Genomic DNA, 25,750 nt, shown 5'->3' with positions numbered 1-25,750 from the left:
ATATAGCATCTTTAACATAGTAAAACATCCCAAAGCATTTCACAGTCCTTTGAATAATGATCTTGTGAACTGTCTTGGGACCTTTTGCTAGATGAAAGTTGCTATATAAATGCAAGCTGTTGTTGGTGTTGTCTGGAATGTTAGACTGTCACGGTGTGCTTGTATTATAGCAGCTTCCAGGGAATCTGATGTAGATCTGCATGAACACCTTCTTATGATGGCACACCAGCTGTATGTTGAAGGATAAATATCCCTTGCTATTTGTAATAACCCCTTGTTGCTGTGACGATGCTTGGATTGCCACAAGTACAGGGAGCCACAATGCAGTCGATGGCCCCCTGTATCTGTGAGAATCCAACATGAGCAAGGTAAATTTACATAATTGTCAGACCTGGCAAAGAGTCCATCAGTGATTACCTTGTGCAGGGAGATCTTGGATATGTCTCCAGTAGTGTCCTGGAGAGATCCAGAGGCAAAACAAATTGTAGGCAGTGGTCACTTGCACAGCCACTGGAAATACGTAGCACTGGATCCAACAAGTTCTCTTCTAGGAGGCTGCAGCTGTCTGTCACCACCTGATGTGACAACCTCAGCACCCTACCCACCTCCAACTCAACCATTCTTGAAGGTTCAAAATCCCCTCAAAATCTCTCAATACATTTACAACACATCATTACTATAAGGATTAAAAACAAAGTACTGGAAATATTCAGCAGGTCAGGCAGCATCTGCAGAGAAGGAAATAATGTTTCAGGACTGTGACCTTTCATCCACAGATACTGCCTGACCTGCTGAGTATTTCCAGCACTTTCTGTTTTATTTCAAATTTCCAGCATCCGCAGTATTTTGCTTTTATTATACTACTTTCAGGATGTCTGTAGATAATTGCTATAAGATTCTTGTATTCTTTGCTACCCATAGTGTTTCCACTACCTGATGACCCTTACGAAAATGTTTTATTTGTACTGCTATAGTTGTGTCTTTTATCAATATTGCCACTCCTCTTCCTTTCTCAATATCCCTACCTTTCTAAATATCTTACTGCCAGGAATACTTTGGATCCCAATAATGTCTAGCTTGGAGCTATGTTTTTGTAATGACAACTATAGTTTAAGCTGTATCTCTAACTCACTTTGTTTTATTTCTTATGTGTACAGAACTATTTTTTAGGTAATGGTCTCCACCCTGACCATATGCTCTGCTGGTCTTATCCTCACATTTTGGCACCTGGGAGATCAAAGAAGTTGATCCTGGGGGAAGTTAGAAAGTTACAAAATGAAGTACTCTGGTTGGACAGCTCTAAACCAAGCAAAAATCTCAACTAACATTAGTGCTATTTACCACCTGGTCAATATAAGGAGGAGAATAACATGTATCTGTGAAGAGATAAGAAGAATATGTGACAACAGGGATGATATTTTAATGGGAGACTTCAGTCAACTGGATATAAACTGGTACATGACTGCTTCCTGATCCAGTGTCTCAAGAAACCTATGAGAGGCAATGCACCTTTTTATTTGGGATTGATTAATGATTCAGAAATTATACAAGACATGACGGTTCTGGCATCACTGTGACAGTGACCACAGAATGATAAGTCTTAATTTTTTTTTGGTTTGAGACATAATTTTGAAAGGCTGAGAATTGAGGAAATGCTGGAACAACTAAAATTAATAAATTTTGGGAGGTTGTTTAACAACAATTTAGCAGAAGTGGAGTGCTTTTAAAGGTATAATATTGAGGATGCATGATAAATACATTCCCAAAACCAAGCAGGCCACACTTCCCTTAATGTAATAACAAACAATTTAAAAGAGAAATAAGGAAAATGCCATCTACAAAACCCGCAGAGAGAAAGGAGAAGCAGCTCATTGCAAGGAACTGCAGAAATACATTAAAAAGGTGACTGGAGAGTCAAAGGGAGATCGGAAAAAAGCATAGCAGCTGAGGCGAAATAAAACAGTAAAACACTTTCAGTACTACAAAAGCAAGAGGCTATCAGAGAAGGAGTGAATTCCCTAAAAGACACATGCAAGTTTGAAATGGAGGAGGAGCATAAAGTGCACTATTCTGAATTGCCAATTCATGCAAGCATCCATGAGATAATGGATGAGCAACATGCATTCTCCAAAGATATTCCAGGTAAAATATGTTTTCATTCTAAATGAAATGAAAACAACTCGAGCAAAGACTTTTCCCACTATGCTGAGCAGGGAGATTCCATGGTAGTTGTTGCCGTCGCCGCGGTCACCCTTGTTCTTATCGAGAGTGATGATATTGGCATTGCGCATGTCCTGTGGACTGCTCTCTCATCCCAGCACAGACAAAGCAGTTCATGGAGTGCTGAGAGTATAGCAGGATTGGCACTCTTGATTATTTCAGGGGTAATGCCATCCTTTCCAGAGGCTTTTCCACTGGCTAGAGAATCAATGGCATCACTGAGTTCCGATTCTGTTGGCTGTTCATCCAGCTCATCCATGACTGGCAGAGACTGGGCTGCATTGAGGGCGGTCTCAGTGATAACATTTTCCCTGGAGTACAGTTCTAGGTAGTGCTGCACCCAGCGGTCCATTTGCTTGCGTTGGTCAGTGATCGTGTCCTCTGATTTAGACTTGAGGGGGGGCGATCTTCTTGATGGTTGGCCCAAAAGCTCTCTTAATGCCATCATACATTCCTCTGATGTTTCCGGTGTCGGAGGCCAGCTGAATACGACTGCATAGGTGTTGCCAGTAGTCATTTGCACAGCGCCTGGCTGTTCTTTGTGCAGCGCTTCTGGGTTCATTGGGTTTTTCCATATTGCACAACAGCTACAGAGAGCAAATGGCCTCATTTTATGCTGTGGTATTCTATGATTCTATGAAGATTATGTTTCTGTGTCTGCCAGTTTGTCACAAAATACAAAATGAGTTGTTGAACATGTTTGATCAATTCAAGTAATTACATTTTTAACTGTTGCCACTGTAAACCGTGGCATGGAGTCAACTCCCCCTTGGCCCCTTTATTCCCTTCACCCACTTGATCCTGGCCATCACATGGGACTAGGTCCTCTTAATTCAGGCTCAGGCTGGGTGTTTGGGATAACGGGGTTACAGGAGAGCCACCCTCCAGCTAATCCACCGGCTACAGTTAATGGCTTAGTACAAAGAGGAGGAAACTCAGTCCTTTCTTTAACTATCAATTTACTTTATTCACGTTGTTGTACAATGTAAGAATAAGGCTTATACACTTGGTTAAACAAAAGCATGCAACTCAAACTGGGTTATACAGTTAATGACAAAGCTAACTAGAATCGATAAGCACACCCACTAGGTTCCTCTGACCTTTTCCTGACCTAGTCACAGAAAACAAAGGATAATACCCGAAAAAGGGGAGAGCTGACGCTGGCCAGGTGTTCCGTTCTCACTCTCTTTTACGTCATCACCGCGTTGCTCACGCAGGGTCTTCCACTTCCATGATGGTTGGTCTCCGGAGTTTCTCGTTGGTTCTATGCCTGAGATCCTCCATACTTATTCTCTTATCTTTTCCAGCTGTGCTGTCTCTTTCCTGTTGGATTAGGCCTGCTCACCTCATTCGTATCTTCTCCTTATTGGCCCAGGCCCAAAGACCCCGGTATCACTCCGTGTCCAAATAAGGCTCTATTCCTGTGATCTCTCCCTTGTCTTTCACATAAATTAATTAGTTCAAACTGGTTTTTACCAGCACAGGCCAGTGTCTGAGCTCAGGTTACTTTAGTTCATGAGCTGTTCAACAGTTTGTAACAGACTCTGTACTTCCTGCAGCCCCTGGCCAACACCACATTCCAAGATGACTATTTTGAAGTGTACTTGACATCTGATGTGCACCTGAAGCCAAAAGGTCTAGCAACAAATGTCTGCTGTAACTAAATAGAATATGTATTAAATCATTATTTTAGAGGGTATATTCACAAACAGAAAGAGCTGCAAATAGTGACACCACTATTCCCAGCAAGAATGGAAATGATTGAGTATTTCCTGTAAGGAGAGATTGAATAGAATGGGCCTATACTCCCTGGAGTTTAAAAGAATGAGAGGTGATCTTATATGTATAAAATTCTTAGAGGGCTTGATGGGATAGTTGCTAAGAGGCTGTTTTCCCTGGCTGAAAAGTATAGAACTAGGGGTCATAGTCTCAAGATAAGGGATCAATCATGTAGGACTCAGATAAGGAGAAAGGTTGTGAATCTTTGGATTTCTGTCCCCAGAGAGTACTGGATGCTCGGTCATTGAGTCGATTCAAGACTGAGATTGATAGTTTGTGGGGCACTGAGGTAATCAAGTGATATTGTGATATCGCAGGAAATAGAGTTGATGTAGAATTTCAGCCATGATCCTACTGAATGGCAGAGCTGGCTCAATGGGTGTATGTCCTACCCCTGCTCTTATTTCTTATGGCCCACTGTCAATCATGCCTGGCATCATTGGAATCACTCCTGTAGGTGGCTGGGATTCATATGTTTATCTAGCTTCCTCTGAAATGCACCTATGCTATTTGCCTCAACCACTCCATGTGGTAGCAGGCTCCACATTCTCAGACTGAGTAGTTAAATTAAATAAGCAGATTTATCTTCTTTGTATAAAGCTACCTTGTGATAGTACTTTTTCTCATTTTACACTTATAATTTAAAATCATATATATGCTTACAAATTTGGGAGTGCTGAAATAGCTTCTTGGCTTCAGTTGCATCTGTTGATCCTATAAGGAGTCCAAGAATCTTAGTCTTCATGCTGCCCTATATCTACTGTATGATAGAGTAACCCAGGGACAGAGCATTAACATCCCACTGTGATCTGGGTTAGATATTCGTGTCTGTTGCACACGTGCTTCCTCAATCAATCCAAAGGTGAGCCAAACAAACACTTGAGTGGTTTTAATATTTTACTTTTTCTTTCCGAAACCCAAGATTTGCAATAGGAAATTGTCATTGCACCAATTTATTTTGGTCTTATTTTCAGATTGTTTTTTTTTAAATCTATTGCTTGGTTACTTTTTCCCATTGCAATGATCACATAGTGCTTTTCATGGTAAGGAAAACATAATCTGTTTCTTAATTAATAAGTGTAATGATTAATATATTATGTAATGAGTTATTTTATGATGTCTGATCCAACATAAATGAGATATGTGGAGTCCAGGTCATTGAAGATCTCTAACAGATCTATTACAGCTAAACTATTATGTACAGTACAGCGCTAAGTATTTACAGAACCTTCCTCTAGATGTTATAGTTACAGACTGACTCAGGCTTGTAGTCACATGACTATATTCCTGGTACTTAGCTTATGAGCATACTAAGATCTTAAAGGGACATCACTCTTAAAAGAAATCATACAACATATTAATCAGGTGCTACGGTGCGGCTTTATTTTAATGGCCTGTTCCTTTAAGGGTGCATCATTTGTAAATAATGAATTTTGCAGATTAGTAGGTGTTCATAAATTCAAAGTTCTAGGTCCAAAATCAACATGAAATAATTGCTATTTTTTAAAAACACCTGACATTTTGATGGCTAGAGTATCATAGATGTGCATTGAGTGCATGACTTCATGACTTTTTTGTTCATTTGATGAATGAATATTTGAGGCTTTTAATTTTATGTGCATGATCTATTATTTCAGTGTAAGGTCCCCCCACCAAGCTGAACTGAGGGGCTGGATCCATGGGAAACCCCTCGAACTGTATCGGAGAAATTTTGTGTGCTGGAAATGTAAAAATATATATTGCATGACAATGAAATGGAAGGGCTGTGAGGCAACTCATGATTGTATAGAAGGTCACCTTTGCACTGTTTGTATTTTTTGACTTGATGCTGTTTTAAACTGTTTGGGAATGTAATTTTTACAGATTTTTATGAATAAAGTATATTTTGGAAATTAAAAAAAATCTATTATTTCATAACCTGAAGCTTTTTATTGTAAAATCAAATGGAATAAAGTATTGATTGCCTTCAACTACATTATGTGCTCATAAATCATTCTTTTTCGGATGTCGTTTCCCTATAAACCTGTTGATTATTTCTTCAAAAGGTACATTATTTTCCTTTGATGCTGTGACCATTGGATTTGATTTTGATGAGATTTACAGCTGCATATTGATATAGGTTGTGACTTTTACCTTGCTCTTCCTATTTTAATAAAACTTGCAACACCAAGCACCAGTTAAAATTTAATAGTAGCATATTAGGTACTGAATAACCCATTGCAAAAAATAGCATCATCAGTTTTGTTAAATCACGAGGAGAGTTTCCATTTTTGATCACAGATGCTTCCACACAAACAACAGAGAAGCAGAAGGGAGGAATAACTTAAATTATTGCCAAAAAAATCAATTGGACCAGTTTTGGTGAATTCACTAACAAGCCAAATTTTCCCAATTTGGCCAAAAAAAATTCTTCGGGTTCTACTCGGCATGCATCAGTACACACTTACTCCAACATTACCTCACTTGTTTATAATCTGTGACTTTTCTAATATTTGTCAGTTCCGAAGAAGGGTCACTGACCCGAAACGTTAACTCTGCTTCTCTTTCCACAGATGCTGCCAGACCTGCTGAGTGAATCCAGCATTTCTTGTTTTTGTTTCAGATTTCCAGCATCCGCAGTATTTTGCTTTTATTTTAGTGTTTAATTCACTGCCACTTCTCTTCCAGGAATGCCTACCTTGAAGAAGTTCTGCTCTTCTCTCCGACGGGATTTTCGTTTGTCTCTTTTGCATTTATTTCATTTCATCTTAGTTTGTTCAGTTTGCTTACCCACTGTTTTTTTCAGGTTGTTTTTCTTCAGGTTTGCACTTGCTGATGTTCTATATTCAGTATATTCACACCTAATCTGTACTAATGCTTTGTCTTTCAAAACACCATTAACATATTGTTTGCCTTTGCTCCGTGACCTTTTGGTCAGCTATGTGGCCTGGTCCAATCTGCACCTTCTCCTTTGTTATCTCTTGCCCAACCCCCACCTCACTTGTTTATAATCTGTGACTTTTCTAATATTTGTCAGTTCCGAAGAAGGGTCACTGACCCGAAACGTTAACTCTGCTTCTCTTTCCACAGATGCTGCCAGACCTGCTGAGTGAATCCAGCATTTCTTGTTTTTGTTTCAGATTTCCAGCATCCGCAGTATTTTGCTTTTATTACTTTGTGGTAACTGTTGTGTTCACAGAGGGGTCAATCTTTTACCACACAGCAATGCAGCAAGTGGTCTTCTCCCAGGATTCTGTCAGTCATGCCTTAAATCCTAAAGGAAGTGTTCAAACATCACTTTTTCCCCCATCGTTCTGTAAGGAGACAATAGAGTTCCACATGGCATTTTCTCCAGAGTAACATGGATGAGGTAAGATATGCAGTGATATGGGGAACACAAATTCCACCACACAATTCAAAAATAAACTTTTACCTGTAATTGGGGGCTGGTGGTGGCAGATTAATTTCCAAATTTTGGACAGTTTTGTGTCTTGTTGCACATATCCAGGAGCACAGCTGATATGTGTGCCTGTTCCATGGCTGTCTCAGAAAGGTCCAGAGATAAAAATGATGAACCTGCTCAGAAACCAATCTATTTTATATTGGCAGAAATATCTTCAATAACTTTCCCAAGGTTGGCCTTCCCATCTCTATGGAGCTTGCCTTCAACTCCACGCATGGAACTTGTATACTTATATGGCCCTTTCTTTCTCTGCACACACAAGAAGTTTGAATACCTTGTGGCTTTTCTGTGTCCATGGGGCCCTCAGGGAAAGGTTAATTCCTAACCAAACTTCAGATTGTGTTGCTACTGCCCCATCTACATTAGAGACCTGTATTCTGCCATTTCCAGACATGAGCCGAATGGTGCTACTTGGACACATTCTGAGAGCATGACATGATAATTGTGAACACAATGCCAATCAATCTCTCTGGCCCAGAAAGGGACCAATTTCAATGAATCTTCTTCCGACATATAACAACGTGTATTAATATAGCATCTTTAACATAGTAAAACATCTCCAGGCAGTTCACAGGAGCATTATCAAGCCACATAAAGAGATCTTAGGGCAAATGACCAAAAGCTTGATCAAAGAGGTAGGTTTCACAGAACAGCTTAATGAGGGAAAAGGAGCAAGAAAGAAAGAAGTGTTTAGGGAAGAAATCCAAGAGCTTAGGTCCTTGGAAGCTGAAGGCATAGCCGCTAATGATGGAGTGATTAACAATGCTATACCTTGACTTGCACAAGATTTCTGACAAAGTTCCACACAAAAGTCTATTAACTAAACTCAAAGCTGGGGGTATTCAGAGTAAACCTGATGAATGGATAAGAAACTGGCAGAAGGGTGGGAAATAATGAGCACTCTTTAGAGCAACTATGTCAGAGTGAAGTGAGAGGGGGTAGGGAGCACTCTCAGGGTTCAGTGCTGGGAACATTACTGTTGCTAATTTACATAAATGACATGGATACAGAAACACGAAGCAAAGTGATCAAATTTGCAGAATATACCAAACAAGGAGGGGAAGTGGAACCAGGGAAGACTGTTCAGAAATTCCAGAAGAGTAGGATAAAATAAATAGGTGGGAAGAAGAACACAAACCAAAAACGCTTATCTGGTCATTATCACATTGTTGTTTGTGGGATCTTGCTGTGTGTGAATTGTTTGCCAGATTTCACTATATTACAGCAGTGACTATAATTCAAGAGTATTTCATTGACTGATGGGTGTTACATAAATACAAGTTTTCTTTTACTAAAAATCATTTCAGAAACAATTGGATGCTACACCTGGGCAATAGACAGAGTCATAAAGTAATTACAGCAGGGAAGGAGGCCATTTGGCCCATCTGATCCATGCCCGCTCTCTGCAGAACAATCCAGTCAGGCCCATTCCCCTGCTCTATCCCTGTAGCCCAGCAATTTATTTCCCACATGTGCCCATCCAATTTCCTTTTGAAACATTGATTGTCTCTGCTTCCACCACCCTCATAGGCAAAGAGTTCCAGGTCATTACCACTCACTGCATAGAAAAGTGCTTCCTCATATCCCCCCCCCCCCCCCCCTGCATCTGTTGTCTAAACCTTACATCTGTGCGCCATAGTCCTTGTATTATCAACTAATGGGAACAGCTTTTCTTTGTCTGCCTTATCGTAACCTGTTATAATCTTGTACATCTCTCTTAAATCTCCCCTCAATCTCCTTTACTCCAAGGAGAACAACCCCAGCTTCTCCAATCTAACATTGTAGCTAAATTTCCTCATCCCTGGAACCTTCTGATAAATCTCCTCTGCACCCTCTCAAGGATCCTCACATCCTTCCTAAAGTGTGGTGACCAGAACTGGATGCAGTACTCTAACTGTGGCCTAACTAGTTTTATAAAGGTTCAGCATAGTTTCCCTGTTTTGCATTCAATACCTCTGTTTATGAAACCCAAGATCACATATGCTTTGCTAACCACTCTCTCAATATGTTCTGCCACCTTCAAAAATCTATGCAAATGCACGGAGTGTAAGAAATAAGCTAGATGAGCTGCAGGCGCAAATTCAAATGGAAGATTATGATGTGGTGGCCATTGCGGAGATGTAGCTGCAGGATGGTCGGGACTGGGAATTAAATATGCCTGGTTATAAAGTTTACAGGAGTGACAGGGAAAATGGCAGAGGGGATGGAGTAGCCTTACTGATTAGAAATAATATCACCTCATTGGTGAGGGAGGATATAATGAGGGAAAAGCATCCAATGGAGACCTTATGGGTGGAATTGAGGAACAGAAAAGGATCTAAAACTGTAATAGGTGTTGTGTATAGACCCCCTGGTAGCAGTCCTGAGGTGTTAGATTGTATAAATGCACAAATTAGGCAAGTGTGTAACAAAGGCAGCGTAGTATTAATGGGGATTTTAACTTACACATAGATTGGGAGAGGCAGACTAGCACCTGTTATAAAGGTAGTGAATTTCTGGAATGTGTCCGGGATAGTTTCCTACAGCAATATGTCCTTGATGTATCAAGGAGACAGGCAATATTAGATTTAGTTATGAGTAATGAGCCAAATTTAATTAGTAGCCTAACAATGTGTGAACATTTATCAAATAGTGATCACAACATGATTGAATTCAAGGTAGCGTTTGAAAGTGAAAATCAAGAATCAGCTACTAGAATTTTAGACTTGGGTAAGGCTGACTTTACCGGGATGAGACAGAGACTGTCCACGGTAAACTGGGTAGATCTGTTAATGGGTCAAACGACTGAAGAACAATGGAGAATATTTAAAGAAACATTTAACAAATACAGAGCGAGTATATACCCCCGAGAGGAAAAAGCTCCACTTCACAGAAAAAACAGCCATGGACAACTAAAGAGATTAGGGATAGCATAAAACAAAAAGAAAGGGCTTACAAAAATGCAAAATGCAGCACAGATGTGGCCAAATGGGATCGATACAAAGACCAGCAAAGGGTCACAAAGCAGCTTATCTTCTTCTTTAGCCTCCTTGTCTCAAGAGACAATGGGTAAGTGGTTTGTGAAGCAGCGCCTGGAGTGGCTATAAAGGCCAATTCAAGAGTGGCAGACTCTTCCACAGGTGCTGCAGATAAAATTGGTTGTCGGGGCTGTTACACAGTTGGCTCTCCCCTTGCGCTTCTGTCTTTTTTCCTGCCAACTGCTAAGTCTCTTTGAATTGCCACACTTTAGCCCCACCTTTATGGCTGCCCGCCAGCTCTGGCGATCGCTGGCAACTGACTCCCACGACTTCTGATCAATGTCACAGGACTTCATGTTGTGTTTGCAGACGTCTTTAAAGCGGAGACATGGACGGCCGGTGGGTCTGATACCAGTGGCGAGCTCGCTGTACAATGTGTCTTTGAGGATCCTGCCATCTTCCATGCGGCTCACAAGGCCAAGCCATCTCAAGCGCCGCTGGCTCAGTAGGGTGTATATGCTGGGGATGTTGGCCGCCTCGAGGACTTCTGTGTTGGAGATACAGTCCTGCCACCTGATGCCAGGGATTCTCCGAAGGCAGCGGAGATGGAATGAATTGAGACGTCGCTCTTGGCTGACATACGTTGTCCAGGCCTCGTTGCCGTAGAGCAAGGTACTGAGGACACAGGCCTGATACACTCGGAATTTTGTGTACCGTGTCAGTGCGCCATCTTCCCACACTCTCTTGGCCAGTCTGGACATAGCAGTGGAAGCCTTTCCCATGCGCTTGTTGATTTCTGCATCGAGATACAGGTTACTGGTGATAGTTGAGCCTAGGTAGGTGAACTCTTGAACCACTTCCAGAGCGTGATCACCAATATTGATGGATGGAGCATTTCTGACGTCCTACTGAAAGGGATAATGAAAGGAAACTTGCAAGGGACATCAAAATCAATAAGAAGATATTTTATAGTTACATCAAGGGAAAGCGAGTGGTCAAGAGCAATGTAGGCCCACTAAAAGCTGAAAATGGAGATAGTGTCATTGATAATGGGGAAATGGCAGACATGTTGAACAATTACTTTGCCTCAGTATTTACAGTTGAAATGGAGGATAACTTGCTGGAAGTCCCGAAAAAATTAATAGCCGATAGGGGACAGGGACTTAATACAATTAACGTAAGTAAAACATCAGTAACAAGGAAATTCTCGTAATGTGTGCCACTAGTCACTAGAGGGTTAGATTCCTACTGTACAGCCAGGTTCAAAGCTTTTAATGCAAATTTTGCCCTTTTTTCCTTTTATCTGCTGTATTATAGGCTGAAGACTCCTTGCTGGGATGGAGCTCCTTCGCAACTAGACTTTCTCCAACACCTTTCCCATTCTTTGGAGTAGAAATTGATAATTTTGCACCCATTTCATGCCTGAAACTCCACCTGATTTTCTCCTCTTGATCCAGGGTGCTCAGGCCAAGCCCACAGCAAGTGTAGCAGAGACTGAACCTGGAATAAAATCAAAATACTGCAGATGCTGGAAATCTGAAACACAAACAAGAAATGCTGGAAATACTCAGCAGGTCTGGCAGCATCTGTGCAGACAGAAGAGAGTTAACGTTTCAGGTCAGTGACCCTTCATCAGAACTGACAGATATTAGAAATGTAAAAGGTTTTAAGCAAGTAAAGTGGGGGTGGGACAATAGATAACCAAAGAGAAGGTGTTGATAGGACAAGGTCACAGAGAATAACTGACCAGAAGGAATCCTGAACCTGGAATCCTGCTTTGTACAGCTCGCTGATCAATCAGATGAACCTTCAGTGGAATCCAAATTAAAAACTGACATTTTAGAAACTAAAGGCTGAAAATTGGACATGGCTCGTTAGCAGGTGTTGGTATCCTAATGGGCAATTACCCTGCACTCAATGGAACTGATGCAGCTAGTTTACAAACCTCATGTTGCCTGTTCATCTCCATGATTGTGGCAAACAGCCCAGTGATTAGCACGCTGCTGACTGGCCACACGCTCAGCAGGGGTCCAGGTTTGTGTGGGACTAGCACCAATTAATACAAGCCTCCACTTCTTTAAAACCAGCCTGCATCTCTTAAAGGGGAGGTGCATTCTAGCTGCAGCACAGGCTGTAAGTGGCTGTGAAAGACTTTAAGAACAGGAATAATTCAGAGCAATGAAGCAGCAGGCCAAAGAGAGAGCTTTTATTCTCAGCTTCAGTGCTGGAAGCCTTAGTGCAGGAAGTAGAATGGAGGAGAGAAGTTTTCTTAGAAGGCAGAGGGCGAGGAGGCCCTCCAGACGTACACTTAGAAACAGAAGCAGCAGATCACTGCGGAAAGTCAATGCCAGGATGGTGGCCCTGATGACCTGGATACAGTGCTTGATAAAGTTCAATGGCCTCATGTGATTGGTCAAGTCAGTGAATGCATTTTCAAATGCCATCTCTTACCCACCACACCACCAACATCACACACTGCTCAATGCACCACATCTGCATCACTCACCTCTCAAACATCAAGACTCATGCCTCGCATTTACATGCTCCATTCCGCCCTCACATACTTAGCACTGTTGCACGCTTCACACCCACATCTCAGAGCTTTCACATGATTCCAGCTATTCATCCATGACAGGCACATCACCCAAACACATTGCATCACACTTACTGACACTCATCCATCACTCTTGCAGGACAAGGTGGCACATAACAGGAGGGCGCAGTGACGATCTGGTGGGTGGGGAAGGAGACAGGCATACCTGCATGTTCTCAGCCTCATGGAGGAGATGGTTCTTGGCAAAGTTAGCAGGGCTGTCACTGAGGCCATTGTAATCAGCATCGCTGAAGCCATGCAGGATGATATTATGCTCATGCCTTATGCACCTTCTCAAATTCCCACTCTACCATCACCTGCAATCTGGTATGAAGTACAAGCTGCAGATGGTGTAACCATGCACCTGTCACTTTCCATCCAACCTTGCTTTCCTCACCCCAACCATCCTCTTGTGTATTTATACTTTCAGAGATCCAAGGCATGCTGCCAGGCCAGCCTGTGCTGCCCTGACAATGAAGGACGAGAAGAAGCATGCAGGGTCTGAGGAAAAACACCATCACTTGATCTGAGACTCGTTGGCTACCAGCTCAGATACTGGCACTGTGCAAACTTTAGGGGTAGTTTCAAGGCAGGACCTGTAAATAGTGAGTCACTGGGCATGGGTTGGGCTACAGCCAAGCCTGGGGGAAAGGATAGTGCATGTGCCAGCTCTGCAGACGACGAAGTCATAGATGCATTCTGCTGCAGAGGATTCAGATTGGGTGGAATACAGGAAAAGGTTGATGGGCATGCATACCAAAATGTTTGGTGCATTGGCAGGCCTGCCAGGCAGCCTGTTCTCACTGTCAAGAAGCTTGGAGGAGTCTGGGTCCAACTTGGCACAGGGCTGCACACAGAGCTTGGACCCCATCAATGATTAGCAACTCCATGAGGAGATTTGCAGACCCAGCTATGATAGAGCTTCTGATGGCCAATATCTCATTGTAGCACAGGCAGAAGCCACACAATGTTTCAGTGCTGCAAGGCAAGCTCAGACTAAGATTATGAGATCTCTGCTTGTTGCCATATGCAAATTCAGCTTGGTGCCATACCGGCTCAGACTGCTGCCTTCATGGCTGCGGATACCAGTGCTCAAAGGGGTCTTACAGCAGGTACTAGGAATGCTGAGGCTCCGCCCCAGAATGTGCTAGTGGCTCCATGATGTGCAAACTTGATGTTGTCTCGCTGGACGGTAGCATTCATGCTCCCACTCTGCCACTCCACCTCAGCTGTTGCCTGTCAGCCAGCCAGCCCAGATAGCTGCAGCCAATGCCAAGGTGGTGCAGTTTGAAGTCAGGCCTTCTAGATGCAGAACTGCTTGAGATCGTCCTCCATAGCCATCTGCAGTCTCCTTCACTGAAAGTCAGCAGCTTTCAACCAGCCACGCTGCAGCCACTTTGGTGGTAAAGCCTAAAACAGGTTTCAGCAACTTTTTTACCTGAAGAGAATTTTTAAAAAGAGCCTCAAATAAAAACCATGTGAGCCGCAAGACAAATATTCAGCATTTCTAAACCAAATACATGGCAAATTGCCAAGTGTCTCTAGTAGAGTGCATAATTTGCATATGTAATCCAATATATGTTTGGAATTTATGTATCAATAGAAAAAAAAATGAAATTAAAATAGACCTAACTCTGAATTATCGTGACTTTTGGCATTTTTGTGTCTTTTTTTTACTTTTTCTTAGCATGTCCAGTATATGAATGTTCTGGTTTTATGCACCAATTTGCATGAATTATATGTACAATCATGTTTGAAAAGAAAATGTAAAAATATTAATTTAATGGAAAAACATCATGTTTTCACCTTAAATTAAAAAATAGGAGATTTACATATAAAACTGAAAGAACGCTTCTCTTTTTGTGTTTTTATAACAGCTCTTGTAACAAATGAATTTTTAGCTATAATTTTGTCAGTGAAGTCATTTATAAACAATCTTTAGCTTAGGATGATTGGAATTAAGCCAATTTTCAGATATTGATTCTAATGATTAAAAAAGGCTTCCAATAGCACATTCAGAATAATTTATCGTCTCAGCTATATTAGAGACAGTAATGGTAGCAAATATAACACTTGTTCTGAGAACCAAAGGCATGATTTCTAACTATGGGTGTATCTATACACAGAGAGTTATTTACAGCACAATGATATTCTTTGTTAAAATAATCATTTTAAACCATGAAGTACATCATAATAATTAGCCTTTTATCCCCACAATAAAATCAGTTCTCACTTTCCTTGACTTAATTTTTTAAGGCTTTCTTCATGACAATGTGATCCAACTGGAAAAGGTTGGGAGCTGCAAATGAGATGTTAAAGAGCTGCATGCAGCTCCGGAGCCGCAGGTTGCAGAGCTCTGGCCTAGAGCACTAGGATGCAAGCCTGGGACTAAGGCAATGCACAAAGGTGATTGGTTGAGTATTGTATGGAGTATTAGATGTGTTGTTGGATAATGTTGGTATGAAATGATTGGTTTGTGGTGTCTTTTATTTCAGGATTTTGTCCAAGATTTTGTGATTGTCCGTAACAGAGGGATGGAAGAGTGGGGAAGGGTTGAGCAATAATGATGTGGACATTTTCCAGGGGAAACGTAATCTGATGAGATACTCATGGACAGCTCATACTGGCGCTGATATCCCTTCTCCTTCTTCTTCTCTTCCTCCTCCTCCTGAGGTGGTTGCTGAAGCCCTGGTGGCAATTAAGTACTGCAGCTTCATGATGGCCAGGTTGTGGAGAACACAGCAGATCACCACGAAGCACGAGATATACTCGGGCGAGTGCTGGAGGGTGCTCCCCATGCAGTCCAGGCAATGGCGCTTTGTTTGAGGATGCCAATGGTCTGCTCCACAACGTACCTGGTCGCAGCATGGCTCTCATCGTAGGAGCAGCAACCACATGTGATCAGGTTGGAGAAGAGAGTCATGAGCCACCTGAAGAGCGAGTATCTCTTGTCGCTAAACAATCAGCGTCAGGTTCAACATGGTAGTTCAATGATGGCAAGAGCAGCTGACTGTCACACAATGATGATTGCTGCCAGGGTAGTGGGCATTCACCAACATGATGGGTTGGGCATAGTTGCACACCAAATGTACATTCAGGCAGTGGAACCCTTTGCAGTTGTGGTACGTCTACCCATTGACCTGCAGTGCCCGCAGAATCACATGCATGCAGTCAATGGCTCACTGCACTATCACAGAAGCCCATTCTCCTGGCAAAGCCACGTGTCCACTCCTCTTGTTTGTCTCTGCATAGTGAGAAGACAATGAAGTCCCTCTCCCAGTGTGCAGGGCCTCAGTCACCTCCTGGCTGCAGTGATGCATGGCGAACTGAGAAATGTTGGTGATGTCGTCCGCTCCCGCCTGGAAGGATCCACTAGCATAGAAATTGAGTGTATTTGGTGAGCATGATGGCTACTGGCAGTGCAGTGCTTGCCCTGCTCTGAGGATGCAGGCCCAGTTCAAGAAGTGGGCACAGTTCTGTGACCACCTCCCTGGTAAAGCACAGACACTGCTCCTGGCTGAGGTGGAGGGAAGAGAAGTGCTGTGTCTTTATGTAAGGCCTCCTGTTGAAAGCTGTCCTCCTCTCTCTGTGAACAGCTTCTCCTCTCTGCTGCCTCTACTCCATCTCCCGGTCATGCCACAGCCCAAGAGGAAATACCAACTACAGCCCCTATGACTGAGGGCATGCTTTCTGCTCAGAGATCTTTCACATCCACACCTCTCCTTCCAAAGGTCCAGCACCACTCCCTGGTGATGGAAAGAATTTGTGAGAGTTGCTCAAACAACACAGAACACAGTACTTCCACTAACTCTGCAGTAGACAAAGAAAGTTAAAGACACTTCACCTGAAAGTTGGATGATGATCCCTTTAAACAGTGCTCATGGGTGGTCTCTCAGGTAGATGACCACATGTTCAGCTGTACGTGTTTAAGAGAGGGCGTTAACAGGAACTGTGAGATTCTAAATGACAGGTCGGTGCCAAATCAGCATTAGATGCTGACTGACATCACTATCTGCTGCTAAGCATTCTTCCAGCGCACGGTCACAAGGCATTACTTCACTCTGTCGACCCCTGGTCTCCAAGCAATCAGCTCACACGGCGCGTTTGTTACAAATTTAGCAGTAAGTTTTGACATGACTTCATCGGACTTCGCAGGTGTTCCCCTTCATAGTTCAATTACACCACATAGCTTTCTCAGCACATCCCTACTTCCCTGCTGTGGACCTGATTACACTTTTAGTCGCTCACATTATTTCCCCATGTAACAGGTCACATGCAGTTCACAGGTTGGATGGTGGTCGCCTACAGGTGTTCCTATGAGTCTGCTGCCATTGTTCTTTGAGCGGAGCGGGCAAGAAAATGGAGTTGAGGTAGAAGATCATCCATGATCATGTACAATGGTGGAGCAGGCTCAAGGGACTTAATGGTCTATTACTGCTCTATTTATTCTGCTCTTATGTTCTTATGTAGGTGGTAGAGGTTGTGGGTTTGGAAGGTGCTGTGGAAGGAATCTTGGTGAGTTGTTGCAGTGCATCCTATAGATGGTATACACTGCTACCACTATGCACCAGTGGTGGAGGGAGTGAATGTTTGTGGATCGGGTGCCAGTCAAGTGGGCTGCTTTGTCCTGAATGGTGTCTTCTTGAGTGTTGTTGGAGTTGCACTAATCCAGGCAAGTGTACAGTATTCCATCACACCCCTGACTTGTGCCTTGTAGATGGAAGGCAGGCATTGGGGAGACAGGAGGTGAGTTACTCGCCGCAGAATTCCCAGCTTCTGACCTGCTCTTGTAGCCTTAGCACTTATATTGCTGGTCCAGTTCAGTTTCTGTTCAATGGTAATGCCTAGGATGGTGGTGGTGGGGGTTTCAACGATGGTAATGCCATTCAATGTTAAGGGGAGATGGTTACATTCTCTCTCATTGGATATGGTCATTGCCTGGCACTTGTGTGGCACAAATGTTTGCCAGTTAACAGCCCAAGCTAGAATGTTGTCCATGTCTTGCTGCATGCAACACAGACTGCTTCAATATCTGAGGAATTGCGAATGGTATTGACCACTGTGCAATTATCAGTGAACTGGAGGAGGTTCGATTGTATGGGGCAATCAGAAGCGGGGGGGGGGGGGGAGGTGATTGGGGAGGAGTGATCGCGAGGTGATCGGAGGGTGAAGGGGTTGTTGAGCGGGGGAGCAGAGGCTTGAGGGAGTGAAACCCGGAGGCCTCACGTTTGGGTGGGTTCAGGTCCTGGTGGTTTTGGGGGATTGAGGCCTGGTAGTGTTGGGGGCATCGGGGCCTGATGTGCGGGAGGAACTGGGCCGAGTAGTGATGGGGAGATCAGGGCCTAGTGTGCAGGATTAGGGGCTGATGTGCGGGGGGATCGGAAATTGGGGCATGGTGGTATTGAGGGAATCAGGGATTGTTGTGAAGACGAAAGTTGGAGACCACGGGGCGAAGGTCATTAGGTTGTGGAGCCCAATCACGGAGGCTCCTCAGGCAGACATTTAGATCCAGGAGTATGTTTGCAGGCACTCACCTCCCTAATCCACCAAGTCACCCCCTCGATGAAGCTGCAAGGTTACCGGACGCTCAGGGAAACCCACCCGAGAGCAATTAAATATTAAAATCAGAATGACAATGAGGTTCGCAGTCTCATTACCATATTTAAAATTGCAAGCCGCCTCCTTAAAGCTGGAAATGTGTAGGTTGGAAGTGGGTTTGTGTCAGGAAACAGATTTCTAAAACTTTAAACCCCCCTCCACCGGAACCAAACCCACCCATTTTTAAGTTGAAAATTCAGCCCATTGTTTCCATTGACTTCACTGGAAATAAAAATCAGGGCTGCCAACTCATTAGCACATGTCTTATACCATTGCATAACATCAAGATCTACCCCAGTGGGTTTGAGGAAGAAATCAGACCGCTGTTTATTTTACAATGAAATTGGTGTATTACTCATATTGATCTATTCGCACTGTCTTGGTAAATAAGATGTTATTTTTTTGAAGAGAAGGATGCACGACCAAAAAATTAAAAGAATATTAGTGAGCACAATGTTACTTTAATACCACAATCACAATATAAGAAAGTAATGTGAAATCCGTCAAGTCTCTCCTCTGAATAATGCATTCACTCAGGCTCTGGGAGCTTCCTCCCTCACATCGACCAGCCCCTCCCAGCCCCTTTAAACAAAGTCTTGGTGTGGCTTCAAGCCCAGGGTTAAATCTTCCCTCTTCCTCACAGAACGGGTACTCATCCTTGGGATAAGTCTCTATGCCGCTGGGTTTGGAGAGTTGACAGCACTGGAAGGTTCTATGCCGTTGAGAAACTCTCTGGACCCTTGCTTTGCCTAAACCTCCCGTCCGCCAGGATCTGTCCCTCGGGTATCAACATCACCCGGCTTCTCTTGGCCCGCACTCCGGGCTTCTCTCCCACCCAACCGCACCCCAGCTCTTCTGTATCCCCCGCGCCAGTTCCACTACATCCCCTGTCTCCTCACCGCACCACCACCCGCAACTCCACAGCTCTTCAGTCCCACCGATGTTGGAAACAGCACTTGATATAAAACCAATGGGAGGGGAAAGTCACAGTAAAACCGCGTGGAAAGAAATCTGCAATCGCCAGCTCTCCTCTACCAGTGGGAATGAATCCGAGCAGCTCTGGGTCTGCGTCCAGCTCCTGAAATTGCTTCCTTGCTTGCATCACAAAAGCTCAAGAAAGTAATTTTCTGAAATTTGCATAAGAACCATAATCACACATAATACTTATTGATGTACAGACTGCACGATGAATTTTTATTACACATAAAACAGAAAAGCAGTCTGCTGCTTTCATGATTTAATAGTGTGGAATCTCCTGAGCAGGCTCTGTGCCTGTTAATATCAGCTTTAAGAAAATAGGTGTGAAAAATCGTCAGAACTGGTGAGCAAACAGCTCAAAATCCCAAATTACTAGTCCCTGCCACTTTACAAACTGGCCTGGTGAGACCTGTAATCAGCATGCACTTTTGAGGTGCAAAGCAACTTCCGCTTTTTGCTGCAAGTGCAATTGCCAGAAGTTGATTGCCGTTAGGGCCCTCAATAACAGCAAAATCCGGGCCAATATATCCTCATGTGACTCGGTGTCATATTTTGTTTTATAATGCTCCTGTGGAGCACCTTTGGATATTTTATTATGTTAAAGCGCTATACAAATATAAGTTTTTGTTGTTGTTGTGGTAGTTGAGTAAGAATTGGCATGCATTTCTCATTCTTCACTCAAGGCAGCACAGGTTCAGACTGGCAAAAGGCAAACTGGGGCTGGTGTCAAACCTTTTCGTTTAGACAAAAAATGATCAACACGTGGAATAAATCTCTGGGTAGGACAATGGAGGCAACGTCTTGGAATCAATAAAAATAGCTGGAAGTCCTGATGGGGGAATGGTTGACTCTTTCTGGATGGGCAAGGCAGGATTGACTAAATGGCCTACCTCATTAATACTTATCATGCACAGTTATGCTAATTTCCATCATGGTACTTCAATTAATTGCAGCAAACAGTAATCAGATTGGATTTCCTTCCTGCAGAACTAAACACAACAGGGACATGCATTGGGAATTCACTCAGTCACTGTCCATGATTTTCTCTCCATTATATGAGATACTTACCTTTATCAGCCGAGGCATTGAATATAAGAGCAGGGAGTTTATGATGGAGCTGGAAAAAATGTTAGTTAGGCCATAGCTGGAGTACTTTGTACAGTTCTGGGCACCACACTATAGGAAGGATGTGATTGCACCCTCCTTGATTAGTTTTTTTATATTGGGCCTTGGTAAACTACAATTGATTTCTTAGCTTTGATAAGCCATGGCTACATTCATTCCCCAAATTAAATCAGTAAAGAGCCAATCTTGTGAGTCTTGATTGCAGTCAGTAAGGCCATTAATTTCAAGGTCTACAGGATGGGCCATTAAGCCAGAAACATTAGAAGCTTGTGGTGAGACTGAAGACAGAGAAAAGAAGGGCCCAAGCACCGACTGTACCTGGACATATACGTATCATCAATATGATTGGCTAGATTGGGGAGAATATGGGAGAAAACATGATTGTGCTTCAAGGTCTGTTTATGGGGTAGAACCAGGGGACTTGGGGCCACTTTCAGTGTAGATGATTCAACAGTGAGTACATGGAGGTGAATGAGGATGAACAGTATGGGAAACAATATCTGCCCAAGGAACATTGAGGTCATAGAATTCTCAACTGTACCTTGTAAACCGCTGTTCTAATACTGTACCAAATAAAAAAAACACTGTTGCCAATATGGTCTCAGCTTTGGACAATTGGAAAGAGTCTAAAAGAGCAAAAAGGCAAACCAACTACCCCTTTGTTCGACAAATTTATTAGAGATCTTTGAGGATGTAACAAGCAGGGTGGATAAAGGGGAACCAGTAGATGTGTATTTGGATTTCCGAAAGACATTTGATAAGTACTATGTACAGTTTTGGTCTCCTTATTTAAGGAGGGATATACTTGCATTGGAAGCAGTTCAGAGAAGGTTCACCAGACTGATTCCTGTGATGAAAGTGTTGTCTTATGAGGAAAAGTTGAGCAGGTTGTGCCTATACTCACTGGAGTTTAGAAGAATGAGAGGTGATCTTACTGAAACATATAACAGGCTGAGGGGGCTTGACAAGGTAGGTGTTCAGAGGATGTTTCCCCTCCTGGGGTAATCTAGAATGAGTTTAAAATAAGGGGTCTGCCATTTAAGATGGTGATGAGGAGGAATTTCTTCTCTCAGAGGGTCTTTAATCTTTGGAATTCTCTTCCCCAGAGAGCAGTGCAGCCTGTGTCATTGAATATATTCAAGGCTGAGCTGGACAGAATTTTGATATACAAGGGAGTCAAGGGTTATGGGGGGTCGGAATGAAAGTGGAGTTAAGGCCACAATCAGATCAGCCATGATCTTATAGAACAGAGGACCAGGCTCGAGGGGCAAATGGCCTACTCCTACTCTTATTTATTATGTTCTTTTTTGATTTTCTTCTCTAAAACCTGGCCAACTAGTTTTATGATTCATTCAGACCACAACATTAGGGTGGCTGCAGAGTAGTTTGCACTTTGCAATGATACCAGAATTTTAATATAAATCTAGAAAAGGGATTCATACTGAAACTTTTGTGGTATTGTAAAGTATTTGAAACACGGAGCTGCCGCCGTGAGATTTTAATCTTGAAGCTTCTCTGCTCTCCCAGGTAGCTCCACACCTCAAAACCTTGACCTTAGCGGCATTCACCTCCACATTCAACTTTGTGTTGCTCTGACTTCCTCCCAAATTCTGTAACTGTGAACAGTTCTGCTCTGTGGGCTGTTGAGTTAAGGCACTGCAAATGAGACAGCATATACTCTGTATATCACATCAGTAGATTTTCTTATGCTTGGTCTATAATCTTTCAATTAAAAAAAAAACTCTGGTTATGGCTAATTGCACTAGGGTGTACCTCTAAATGCAGATTTGTTTAAAAAAAAGAACCTTAATTACTTGTTATGTGTGTATATTAATCGTTGAACTAATTTCAACTGCTTTTTGTAAATTCATGTGTTGATGTCTCATACCAACAACCCCCAACTGGGGATTTTCCATATTTTGGCTCCTCTATTATGATTGACCACACAACAATGGAATCAAATCATTTCTGGAAGTGGGACTGAGATCGATTGGTGTGTGAAGGTGCTTGTGGAGCTGTACAGCTGGTCTGTTACTGAGAGCAACAAGTATGTTGGTAGTTTTCACTCACAGAATTCAAATCAGACATGGAAAATAACGTGGGATTTAACTTCTACACAAGTGTGAAATGGTAAGACTGACTTCAACACACTCGAAGACCAGTCTGAGATTGGTAAATGTAGACTGTGAGGTGCAGCATTTCTTTACATTCACTCGTGGGATGTGAGCATTGCTGGCAAGCCCAGCATTTATCGCCTATCCCTAATTGCTCTTGAGAAGGTGGTTATACTGAACAGCTGCAGTCCATGTGGTGCAGGTACATCCACAGTGTTGTCATGGAGGGAGTGCCAGGATTATCACCCAGTGACAGTGAAGAAGTGCATGGGCTTTGCTTGCCTGCAACATGTATTCTTTCAATAATCATTAAGGGGCTACTTTTTAATATCAAGTTAGAGTAGCTGGTGGTATTGGTTTTTCCATAATATTGACAAAAACAATCTCAGCACTAAGTGGACTGAATTTAATGAGCCCATCGCCGGTCCCTGAAATGGGCGACGTTCCCGTACATCATGTGTGCAGCCGCACTGTGGCCATTTATCATAATGGAGACACCGGTCACCCCCAAACATGTGGCAGGTGCGGGAGCCGAGATGCCGATTACGGCATCAACTGACAGTGGATCACGTGCTGGTGCCTTCTTGAAAAGCCTGACAGCCCTGCCTTTCAGTCAATAGAAGCGCGATGTGCTATTAAGCATAAAAATTTACAGCATTGTTTTCCTACACCGCCCAACCTTCCTAGAGAGAGTGGACAGGATGGCAGAGGGTAGATACAGGGTGTCAGTGATGCCTTCCTGCAGATTTTCCTCGGAGCTGTAAGGGAAAGGTGGGAAGTTCTCTCCCTCAGAGATGGTATGAAGAGGTCCTCCCACCTGACCAAGAAAGCCTGGATGGAGATTGCAGAGGAGGTCAGCAGTCGTGTGGTCACCCACCGGAACTGGGTCCAGTTCAGGAAGAGGGTCAATGACCTCCTGCATTCAGCCAAGGTGAGTGCTTCATTCCAATGTTCTTTTTGGGATTTCCATGTGACCATGCGGCAGGGTGTGTGACATGGTGAGGGTGACACTACCAGCACAATGGCAGAGAGGTTGTGACCTCACCATGACGATGCACAGCTGCATCTGGGCCACATGCCACCCTCGTTCATAGCTCAGCCCCAGTAAATCCCATGACAGCATGTATCATCATGAGATATATCAGATCGCCCATTTGGGATGAGGAGCCCATAGAAACAGAACTGTTATTGTGATATTTATGCCAATTTATAATTTCTCCATCCTTCCTCTTGCAGAAGAAGAGGGCCCATAACAGGAGGAATAAGGCCAGGACTGGAGGAGGGATCCCTGACATTTGTCCTCTAAGCCATGCCAAAGAAGAGGGTTTAGAACTGTTGGGGAGCCAGGGCAGATGTGCAGTATCTGATGGGGAGACTGCAGTCCTGGCACAAGAGAGTGATTATTGCCGTTCATTGAAATATTCATGAGTTGTGGAAAACCACCTCAGGCATGTTTGTCATTACAGGATATGTGCAGTCTGTCCTAAAGGCTTACTCAGGTCGGGAACGGGCCCAACCCAGACTCGACCCGACCCGAGCCCAACCCAACCATCCCTTTACTTACTTTCTGACTCAGAACCTCCAGGAAGCTGCAGCGCATGTGTGGTGACGTCATAGTGACGTCACTTGCTCACTGTGCAGACTCAGTTTCATCCCAGACTCCCAGCTCAGGTAAGTTTTTTAATTTCAATATTTACCAGCAGAGCACTTACCTTGTGTGTGACCCGACCCGGACCCTGCCCGAACTGGACTCAGACTGACCTGCGCCCAAAAGCCGGACCCTAAAGAGAGGCCCAACCCGACCCAATCTGAACCTGACACGTCATCAGCTCGTGGTGTCGGGTCAGGTAGCAGGCCTTTAGTCTAACCCACACGTTTGTGTTCTCTGATGCAGCTAGGCATTCACAGGTGACTGCAGCCCCAGAAGAACACCCATCAACCTCTTAGGAGGAGAACCACTCAGAGAATACACCGTCCCATGACTCCTGCACCTTCCACCAGTGCAGATACTTTCACCTCAGTGGGTAATCTATCAGGATTAGATTCGGGGTCACAAGCTGGTGAGAGCACCACACACATGCCTGAGCAGCTGGCTGACACTGAGATAGCCGAGGGCTCCGACAGTCGGAGAACTGTGGGTGGCCAGACCCATGCTGAGCCCCAGGCTGATGACAAGCTTCTGGTGTAGACAGCACAAGGCATGCTGCAGTCCCAGACAGGAGTTAAGCAACATATGGCAGAGATGCCAGAGCCCATGGTAAGGCTTGAGCAGACGCTGGATGCGTCCATCCATGTCATGAGTGCTGCCGTATCCCAGGCATAGGAGCATATGGCTTCCTCCATCGAAAGGTTGGTGACCCGCTGGAGAGCCAGATCTCACAGATGCATACAGACCTTGGCCATGAGCTCGACAAAGCAGTGGCAAGGCGACAGAAGGACCAGGAGCCTGGAGATTTCTCCCGCTCTTCGTCCTCTGGTCAGCAGGGAGGTTCAAATGAGCCTTGAAAGGGACGAGGGCCCTCTGAGTGTGGACAGCAGCTGTTTAGCCCTCTGCCAGCTCCAGCATCCGCCACACCTGAGGGGAATTCTGCACCAGTACAGGAAACCCTCCAGCAGCCGGGGCCCTCCAGGCCTCAGGCACCCGGAGGACGGCTGCCAAAGTCACCTCAGGCCAAGGGACAGCCTGATCAGCAGCCTGCCTCCAGCCCAGCTGCTACTGCAGGGGTCACATCATGTAGCAGCACCTGAAAGCATATTAAGTAAAGCACCAAGTCACACTCAGTGATTCACAGGTGTTCCAAATATGTACTTTGGAATTTAACTAAAGATTCTTTTGTACCAATCATTAGCCAATCATTGTGCAAAACCCATGTTCCATAATGCCATAATTGTGAAACTTCCACCCTACCCCTTAGTGCAGTGCCAATGCAACCATGACCCTCAT

The 25,750-nt window shown here is 43.8% G+C and overlaps 1 protein-coding gene across 2 annotated transcripts in view; it reads left to right on the top strand.

The window, feature by feature from the left end:
• Positions 1-5,884, top strand: part of LOC137375217 (hepatic and glial cell adhesion molecule-like) — a 51,785-nt gene extending 45,901 nt beyond the window's left edge. For both annotated transcript variants that reach the window (XR_010975953.1, XR_010975951.1), the window contains one exon: positions 1,158-5,884. The gene's annotated coding sequence lies outside the window, so the exon portion shown is untranslated. The remainder of the gene's footprint in view (positions 1-1,157) is intronic.
• The last annotated feature ends 19,866 nt before the right edge of the window (positions 5,885-25,750 follow it).

This window comes from Heterodontus francisci, chromosome 11, assembly GCF_036365525.1.
Source record: "Heterodontus francisci isolate sHetFra1 chromosome 11, sHetFra1.hap1, whole genome shotgun sequence".
Taxonomy (NCBI): Eukaryota; Metazoa; Chordata; class Chondrichthyes; order Heterodontiformes; family Heterodontidae; genus Heterodontus; species Heterodontus francisci.
Note: the sequence above shows the minus strand (reverse complement) of the source record. Positions and strands in the feature narration are given on the sequence as shown.